Here is a 9411-nt window from a genome sequence, read left to right on the forward strand (position 1 = left end):
GAAAATCTCACTGGTGAAGGCAAATACAGTAAAGGCAGTGGATCAACCACTTATAAAGTTAGTACGAAGCTTAAAAGAAAAGGGTAGTAAAAAGTATGACTACAATAATTAGCTGAGAGATACACAAAATAAAAATATGTCAAATATGTCAAAAACATAAAACATGGGGCAGGGGAGTAACAAATGCAGTGCTTTTAGAATGCAGTCAAACTGAAGTGACTATCAATTTAAAATAGGCTGCTATATAAATAGGTAGTTATACATGAGCTTCATCATAACCAGAAACCAAAAACCTATAATAGATACACAAAAAATAATTAGAAAGGAATCTAAACATAACACTAAAAAAAAAAAAAAAATCAAGCCACAAGAGAAGAGAGCAAGAGGAGGAAGAGAAAAACTACAAAACAAACAGAAAACAATTAACAAAATGGCAAGAAGTATATGCCTATCAATAGTTGATTTAAATGTAAATAGACTAAGTTCTACAGTCAAAAGGCAAAGGGTGGCTGAATGGATAGAAACATTTGACCCATCCATATGCTGCCTAGCAGAGACTCACTTCAGAGCTAAAGACACACAGACTGAAGGTGAAGGGATGGAAAAAGATACTCCATGCAAATGGGAATGAAAGGAAAACTGCGATAGTGATACTTAATATCAGGAAAAAGAGACTTGAAGACAAAGACTGTAACCAAAGACAAAGAAAGAATTACATAATGATAAAGGGGTGAATCTGACAGGGAGATATAACATTTGTAAACATTTACACACCCCAAATAGGAACAGCTAAATATATAAACAAATATCGACAGACATAAAGGGAGAAATTGACAGCAATGCAATCATACTAGGGGACTTAAATACCCAACTTACAACAATGGATATTTCATCCATACAAAAAATCAGCAAGAAAATATCAGCCTTAAATGACACATTAGACCAGATGCACTTAATAGATATTTACATAAGATTCTGTCCAAAAACAGCACAACATACATTCTTCAAGTGCACACAAATATCCTTCAGGATAGATCACACGTTAGGCCACCAGACAAGTCTCAATAAATTCAAGAAGACGGAAATCATATCAAGCATCTTTTCCAATCACAATAGCAGGAAACTAGAAATCAATTATAAGAAGAGAAATGGAAAAAACACAAGCACATGAAGACTAAATAACCAATGGGTCAATGAAGAAATGAAATGCAAATGGAACATCAAAAAATATCTTGAGTCAAATAAAAGTGGAAACACAAAATTCCAAAATTTATGGGACACAGCAAAGACAGTTCCAAGAGGAAAGTTCGTAACAATATGAACCCACCTCAAGAAACAAATACAAAAACTTTTTCAAATAAACAATCTAACTTTACACTTAAAGGAACTAGGAAAAAAAAAAAAAGAGCCCAAGGTTAGTAGAAGGAAGGAAATTAAAACAAAAATCAGAGTGGAAATAAATGAAATAGAGACAACAAACCAACAAACTTAGAAAAGATTAATGAAATTAAGACCTGATTCTCTGAAAAGATAAACACAGTTGACAAACCTTTTGACAGAGTCATCAAGAAAAAAAGGAGAGAGGGCCCAAATGAAATAAAGAATGAAAGGGAAGTTACAACGGATACCACAGAAATACAAAGGATCATAAGAGGCTACTGTGAACAAATTATACGCTAAAAATTTGGACAACCTAGAAGAAATGGATAAATTCCTAGAAACACATCGTCTTCCAAGATTTAATTATGAAGGAATAGAAAATCCGAACAGACCAATTACTAATAATGATACTGAATCGGTAATCAGAAAACTCCCAACAAACAAAAGTCGAAGACCAGACAGCTTCCCTGGTGAATCCTACCAAACATTCAAAGAAGAGTGAATACTATCCTTCTCAAATGATTCTAAAGTAATCGAAGAAAAAGGAACACTTCCAAATTCACTTTAATGGGTCAGCAATGCCCTCATATCAGAACCAAAGATGCCATACATACACACACAAAATTTATAGGCCAATATCCTTGATAAACATAGATGCAAAAATTGTCAACAAGATAGTAGCAAACCAATTCAATAATACATTAAAAGAATGATCAAATGGGATTTATTCCGGGAACGCAAGGATGTTCCAACTTCTGCAAATCAATCTATATGATATATCACATTAACAAAATGAAGGATGAAGATCGCATAATCATTGAAATAGATGCAGAAAAGCATTTGACAAAATCCAATACCCATTTATGATAATAATAAAAAAAACCTCCCAACAAAACAGGTATAGAGGAAATGTATATCTTGAGATAAAGATATAGATGATATAGATATAGCCTATATATGACAAACCCAAAGCTATCGTACTCAGCAGTGAAAAGCTGAAAGCTTTTCCCAAGATCAGGAACAAGACAAGGATGCCCACCCTTGCCTCTTTTATTCAACAGTCTTGGAAGTCCTAGCCAGAGCAACTAGGCAAGAAAAATAAAGGCATCCAAATTGGTAAAAGGAGGAGGTAAAACTGTCACTATTTGCAGATGACCATGATACTATACATAAAACTCTAAAGACTAAAACAAAAACAAAAACCCCATTAGAACTGATAAATTAATTCACCAAAGTTGCAGGATAAAAAAATAATACACAGAAACCAGTTGCTTTTTTATACACTAATAATGAGCTATCAGAAAAAGAAATTAAGAAAACAATCCCATTCACCACTGTGTCAGAAAGAATAAAATCTCTAGGAATATATTTAACCAATGAGGTGAGAGACCCATACTCTGAAAACTGTAAGACACTGTTGAAAGAAATCAAAGAAGACACAAACAAATGAAAAGACATTCCATGCTCATGATTGGAAGCATTAACATTGTGAAAATGTCCATACTACCCAAAACAATGTACAGATTCAAGGTAATCCCTATCAAAATACCAATGGCAATTTTCACACAAACACAACAAATATTAAAATTTTCATGGAACCACAAAAAACTTGAAGAGCCAAAGCAACCTTGAGAAAGAAGAACAAAGCTGGAGGTGTCAGGCTCCCTGATTTTAAACTATACCACAAAGCTATAGTAATCAAAACAGTATGGTACTTGCGCAAAAACAGATAAGATACATGGATCAATAGAACAGAATAGAGAGGCCAGAAGCAAACCCAAACATAAATGATCAATTAATCTACGATAAGGGAGGAAAGACTATACAATGGGGAACAGACCGTGTCTTCAATAAATGGTGCTGGGAAAACTGGACAGCTACATGCAAAAGAATGAAACTGGACCACTCTCTTACACCATACACAAAAATAAACTCAACATGGACTAGACTTGAATGTAGGACTTGAAACCATAAAACTCCTAGAAGAAAACATAGGCAGTAAGCTCCTTGATATCAGTCTCCGTGATATTAATTTGGATCTGATTCCATAGGCAAGAGCACCAAAAGCCAAAATAAACAAATGGGACCATCAAACTAAAAAGCTTTTGCATAGCAAAAGAACTATCAATAAAACAAAAAAGCAACACCCAGAATGGAAGAAAATATTTGCCAACCGTATGTTTGGTAAGGGGCTAATATCCAAAATATATAAAGAGTTCATACAACTCAATGGCAAAAAAAAAAAAAACAAAAACAAAAAGGCTATTAACTAACTCTTTCCCTTGGGGTAAATTCCTGGAAGTGAAATGGCCAGGTCAAAAGATATAGGTTTTGAAACTTATTGCCAGATTGTCTTCCCCAAGTTTCATAACATAACAGTGTGCACCTTCATGAGAGTATGTATGAGTGTTCATTTCCCCAGACACTTACCATCAGCGAGTGGTGGTTTCTTCCCAGCTCTTTAATTTTAAATGCAATGGGCCATGTTCAATATAGTGAAATTCATCTTTGGAATTCATCACCGTCCTGGGTAGCCTGCAGATACACAAAAGACAGCTCTTTTGAAATGACTCAGGAAACAAATGACATAGTTCAATGTGACCTGAATGCTGAAATAGGTTTTGCAAACTAAATGATAAAACAAAACTGTTTTGCTGACATATTATGGATTACAATTTCAAGCATGGCCTTGCCCGTGTATTTAAAGTACCTGATTAGTCAGTGACAATGTCCCAGCCCTTGTCACTCTTTCCACTCATGGTCTGGTATATGGACTCTATACTCTAGAGAGTCGTGTTTTCGGGTATCATTCCAATGTTTATTCTCCCAGATTTTGTGTCTCTTACTTCACACCTAGGGTCCTGGCAGCTTTATATGCCTTCCCTGAGCTGGGGAAAAAGAAGGGGGTGCCATCTAAGCCCTCCTGGAGGCAGCAGTGTGGAGATTCCGCCATCCATCAAGGTGTGGCATCCATCTGGGCGTGCATTTGCCACCTCCATAACACTGAGTCAGGCCTAGGGAACAGCCATGGTATTTGATGCAGGAAAATACCAGTGACTCATCTTCCTCTGGAAGGCCGAGCGAGGTTGTGGCACTTTCCTAAGGTGAAGGTGCCTCATTTGAAATTCACCAAAAATCCCCAATGTCTCAAACAGTTCCTTCCGTCTGAAAAGTTGTATAAGATTTGTCACATTTGGCTATTCACATTTGGCCACGGCAAGTTCCAGCTCTGAAATTTAATCATCATATTGAGCAACTAATTTCTAAATTGGGCTTGTGATCAAGACTTTTATAGGAATATTAATTGCCTAAAGTTTGCAGCCAGAAAATATATGATAGCCTAGATTTTATGGCTGGTTCTAGATAATGGTGACACATTACTGAGAAATGCATCTGCTTCCTAACTCCATAAATTGAATGCTGTTTATAATAATGCAGCTGGAGCAGTAACACTTTATCATAAGAGCGGTTGTCCCCATGGAAATCATTATTCAGTGTATACTTGATAAATTGGTCATCATTCACAGGCAGAAGAGAAACTGATGTGGCCCGTTTTATTTACAGGGGAACAGGCAATATGTCATCTTCTTGTTGGACTGATGTTTTTCCTACCAGAAGGACTAGGTTGCCTCCTGCACGTTGCTCGGAGAATTTTGTGAACGTCATTAGTCTTACAGACTTTAATGCCCAGGGCACGAGAAGAACCATTCTTAATCTCAGAATTATTTTCAGAGGAGAACCTTGGAAAGAGATTTTCAGATACAAATTTAATCTCGCACTTTCCAAAATGGAAAAACAAAGAGGAAGTGATGGAATGGTGATGAGGAACTTTGTTCCTCAAAGCCGGCCAGGTCACAATAGGCAAGTCACAATGACTTCATGTGCCATTAAATACAGGAAGACAAGAGTTAACTCTGATTTGGTAGACGGTGTACAGCTGAGGCTAGGCCTTCCATCCTCATGGTCATATGTGTCCCCACAAGGCAGCTGGTAGCCTCTCCCCCGGAGATTAAAAGCCTTCTCAATGGGGAGCAAGGCATCACTGCAAGGGACAGTCGTGCTGTGGACGTCACACTGTCGTGCCCAGTCCTGCAAGCTTGTGGTCTTCAACCTTGGTTGAGAGCACTGCCGCCCCCAGGGAGAAGGCTGCCCTGGGCCCCGGTCACTGATTCCATTCGCTAGCGGCCTGAACGGGTGCACTGGTAAAGTGCACAGGGCCTGCATGTCCCTGTGGTGGTCAGGCCGGGCATGGGCTGTGAGCTGTCCTACTCACAAGGTCTCAGGCTCCTCTAGGGCCACTGAAACTCTTCCCAGCTCCCCGCACTCTCCAAGTTCCTAGTAATTTAGCTTGCAGGCCCCACAGGATCCCTCAGTTTTTCAGCCTCTCCTGACTCACCAGAGGAATCCATATTGAATTAATCTGCAAGGATTTATTGTGTCTCCGCTGCATGCCCGACACTGTGCTGTGGGAGGAGGCAGCACGAGAGAGAGAGAGAGAGAGAGAGAGAACCACAATCACACTTGTACAGTCCTACGTTTCAAATGCTTTTACGATCATCTCGAGGTAACCCAACGAATGGTTAGAGTGTGAGCTCAGAAGTCCCAGCTGCACCGCTGGGTGTGAGCCCTTCCTTGGCGGCCTCCTCGGGGCTGTAAGCATCCGTTTTCCCTTCTGGAAAGCAGGGCCCATACTTGTGGCTGTACAGTTGGTTTCCCGGAAGATCGGGTGAGATAATCCGTAATAAGTGTTCCTTCAATGTTGGCTGTTATCCTCACACTGTCCCGACTTTGCAGAAAGAGACACTGCGTGGTAAGGGGTGGAGAGCCAGATAGAAAGAGCTAGAAACCAGATGATGTTTTCACACACATCGTTTCAGTTGGTTAGTTCACAACCTTCCTCCTTTACAGGTGGGGAGACTGAAGGTCGGGCAGGGTGTCTCACTTTTTGGCACTATTGACATTTGGGGTCAGATAACCCTTTGCTGGAGGGCCTGCCCCGTGCACCGTAGGAAGTTAAGCCTGTGCGCAACAGAGGCTGTGGGCTCCATCCCACCGTTGACAACAAAAAAAGTCTCCGGACACTGCAAAATCGCCCTCCAGTTGGGAACCACTGAGGTGGGGTAATTTGTCAGAGGGTTAAAGAGGAGCACACAGTCAGGCCCAGAGCTCAAGAGCTAAAGTCTATGGGGGACACGTCCTCTCTCACCTCAGTACATCTCCTCAAAGGATTTAGTAGAGAGTCACAGAGACAAAAATACCAGCAAGTTCTTCCTGATACTTAAGTACCACGGGAGTTGAGAAAAGGGGGCGTTTGAGGTGAGGTTCCAATTAGACGAGGACAGATGAACAAAGAAGATGGAACGTGGCCTGGGTGCCGCAGGCGGGAGAGAAGACCAGACAGAGGGATGACCACGGGAGGTGTGGCCACTGAGGGAACGAAAGGCAAAGGCTGGGGGTGTGGGGAGTTCTTGGGGCACCGGGAGGAGAAGGGGTCACTGTGGGGGAGGCCCTGTGCACGGCCCTCCTGTGGGGGAGAGGACCTAGGCCTCAGGGAACCATCAAGGAGTTTGGACCTAATGCCGAAAGAAGGCTTAGTAGGGCGGTCCTTGGGGGGTGGGGTGTTAGAGGAGTGTGCCCACAGGTTAGCATGAAGACACCTGTCTGGGACGGGACAACAAAGCCACCCGTGACCTGAAAGAGGGGCCTTCCCTGGCTTCCACCAGTGGTTCTGACAACCACCTGTTACAGCTGACCACAAACGAGCTGCCTCATGGGAGAAAGGTGTATACAAACCTCAGTTGAGGACCAGGGAGGGGCGGCGGGACACCTGCATGGCCAGCACAGACCCCGGGCCACGCTGCAGCAACGAGCCTCACTCTGCTCAAGACCAGCTGATGACCACAGAAGCCAATGTCCCTCCCGTGCCCCCAAGCCTTCCAAAGACAGCGAAAGGTCTTTGACTAGGCCTCTTCCTGGTTCTGAGGGGGAAGGTTACAGAGGTGTTTGCTCTAACGGCCATCTGGGGAGTCAGGATTTCCTGAGGCTGGGGCAAATGCTTCACACTCCTACTCCTCAGGAAATCCGCCCTGAGAGGCAACGAGAAAAAAAAACAAAACAAAACAAAAAACGCACCCTTTGGGTCATTGGTCTATTTTTACTGTGTGTGGCCTGACTTGGTGCTTATGTGCCTTGTAGCTCCGTCTACCTGTGAGACCGTCAGCATGATGTGTGTTCACGAAGACGCTCTTAGCATTTCCGGCTTACCAATGCCGGGGAACTGTCCCCTCGGAGTTCAGACAGTGGTACCAGGTAGTCGGCACGAGAGGTACCAGGTGGGGCAACTTCTGAGAGACACCGGTGACTGGCCCAGTGAGCTGTAAGAGAGCATGCCTTTTTTATTCTTCAGTAGCTCAGTGACCAGACCCTTCTCCCACATAGCAACAAACCACCCACTGAGTCATTCAAAGAGTCCTTGACACATTTATTCAGAAGTAGTTGCAGTTGCTATGTGCAGGGCTCTGTGTTCAACATGGCCTCTCAGGGAGATGTCTGAGTGAAGCAGCAAACAGAACACGGACCTAACACAACAGAGCTCACAGGCTCCTGCGGGAGGAGCTGCCACACTTCATGCAGAGTATGTGGCGCCTCCCAAGAACGCATCTCAACTGTGTACGTGGAAGTGGCACACGAACACAGAAGGTTGGTTAAGTCAGCTTAGCGGAGTGGGGGTCACCAAGTGAACCGTGACCAGCCGGACAAATTCTGGCGTGGGTTCCCATTCCCAGCTATTGTAGGGTGCTAAGAAAGAATGCCTGATAACTTTCTGAGTTTACTTCCATAGGTACAGATGGCCTGACGGGCACCACCTCGCGGGGGCCTGTCGCTGGGTGCCATGGAGGCCGGCGGCCGGCAGAGGGGGCCTCAGGCTCGTCCGGGGAGCTGGCCGCGTGCATGGAAAAGCAGTGCCTGTTTGTGCTGAGCGAGCCCAGAACACACTGGAGGGTGAAGTTGATCAGAACACTGTTTGGCTCAGTCCCCACTCGCTGAACTGACGGAGCCTCGAGTCCACGATGAAGTCACATACAATGGAAAGTGCCTGGCAATTAACAGAGATTACAAAACCAGAGGAAGGAAACTGCATGCACAAGAGGCTGACGGGGACCAGAAAGCCCTGCTTTTTCTTAGAGCCAGCATCTGAGACAGTGCCAGGGCCCAGGGGTTTTTGTTGGCCTTTGGAAGCTCCGGCCTGGGTCTTCTCTTCATGTCGGGTGGACGCTGGTGATCCTGAAACTGAAATTTCATATAGAGGAAGGGAGGGTGGAGAATCCCAAGAGCCTTTGCCAGGCAGGCAGGCAGTCCCCCACCCCCCCCCCCCCCCCCCCCCGCTGACTTCACCCGGCTAATTGATGACCCATCGCAGACGTTAGGAGCTGGAGCCATTTGGCGCACAGAAGGGGGACCATGAAGACAAGGCTGAGATCCCTTCTCCAGGGAGTGGTGTCTTCCAAAGGCTGAGATGTGACAGCTTAAGAAAATTAAATGTGACTGCAGCACTGTGCCTGCATTATCTGGCCCCGGCAGGCAGCCTGCGGCTTCCGCTGCCCTTGGGTCTAGAGATGGTGCCCAGAGGGACAGTAGGACAAGAAAATGCTGTGACAGGCTCACATTTAGGAAGGTGCTTGCCCATCCGCTTACCAAACAGACAGTAAAGCGGCCCCTTATCACTCCAACTCAGCTCAGACGAGGCCCTGCCTCTGCGCCTCACGGGCTGGACACCCGCGGGCAGCAGGGCCTGGTGTCTGCTGGAGAAACGGACGATTCAGACAGGGGTTCTGTTCCCTCCTCTCAGAAGGGGCGGGGAGCCTGCACCCTCCTCGGTGGGTATGCGGGTCGTGGGCAGAGCCGTGATGGCGTGGAGAGGGACTGTGCCAGTTACAGGCCGCCGGGACACCGCCACACCCCTCTCCCTGCCCCTTCCCAGCTAGGCCAGGAGGGGCACGAGGCCCTGGCTGTCTGCACTCACGACCTTCT

At 44.7% G+C, this 9411-nt stretch overlaps 1 long non-coding RNA gene across 1 annotated transcript; it reads right to left on the minus strand.

Moving 5' to 3' along the window:
* Positions 1–3828: 3828 nt before the first annotated feature.
* Positions 3829–8741, minus strand: LOC124502101 (uncharacterized). Its single transcript, XR_006959836.1, has 3 exons — positions 8214–8741; positions 7645–7754; positions 3829–3915 (listed from the first exon to the last, which is right to left on the minus strand). It is a non-coding gene; the product is annotated as an uncharacterized LOC124502101 (long non-coding RNA).
* Between the last annotated feature and the right edge of the window lie 670 nt (positions 8742–9411).

Source organism: Lynx rufus, unplaced genomic scaffold, assembly GCF_022079265.1.
Source record: "Lynx rufus isolate CCGP_SWC_20201006 ecotype Redwood Valley unplaced genomic scaffold, mLynRuf1.p SCAF_7, whole genome shotgun sequence".
Taxonomy (NCBI): domain Eukaryota; kingdom Metazoa; phylum Chordata; class Mammalia; order Carnivora; family Felidae; genus Lynx; species Lynx rufus.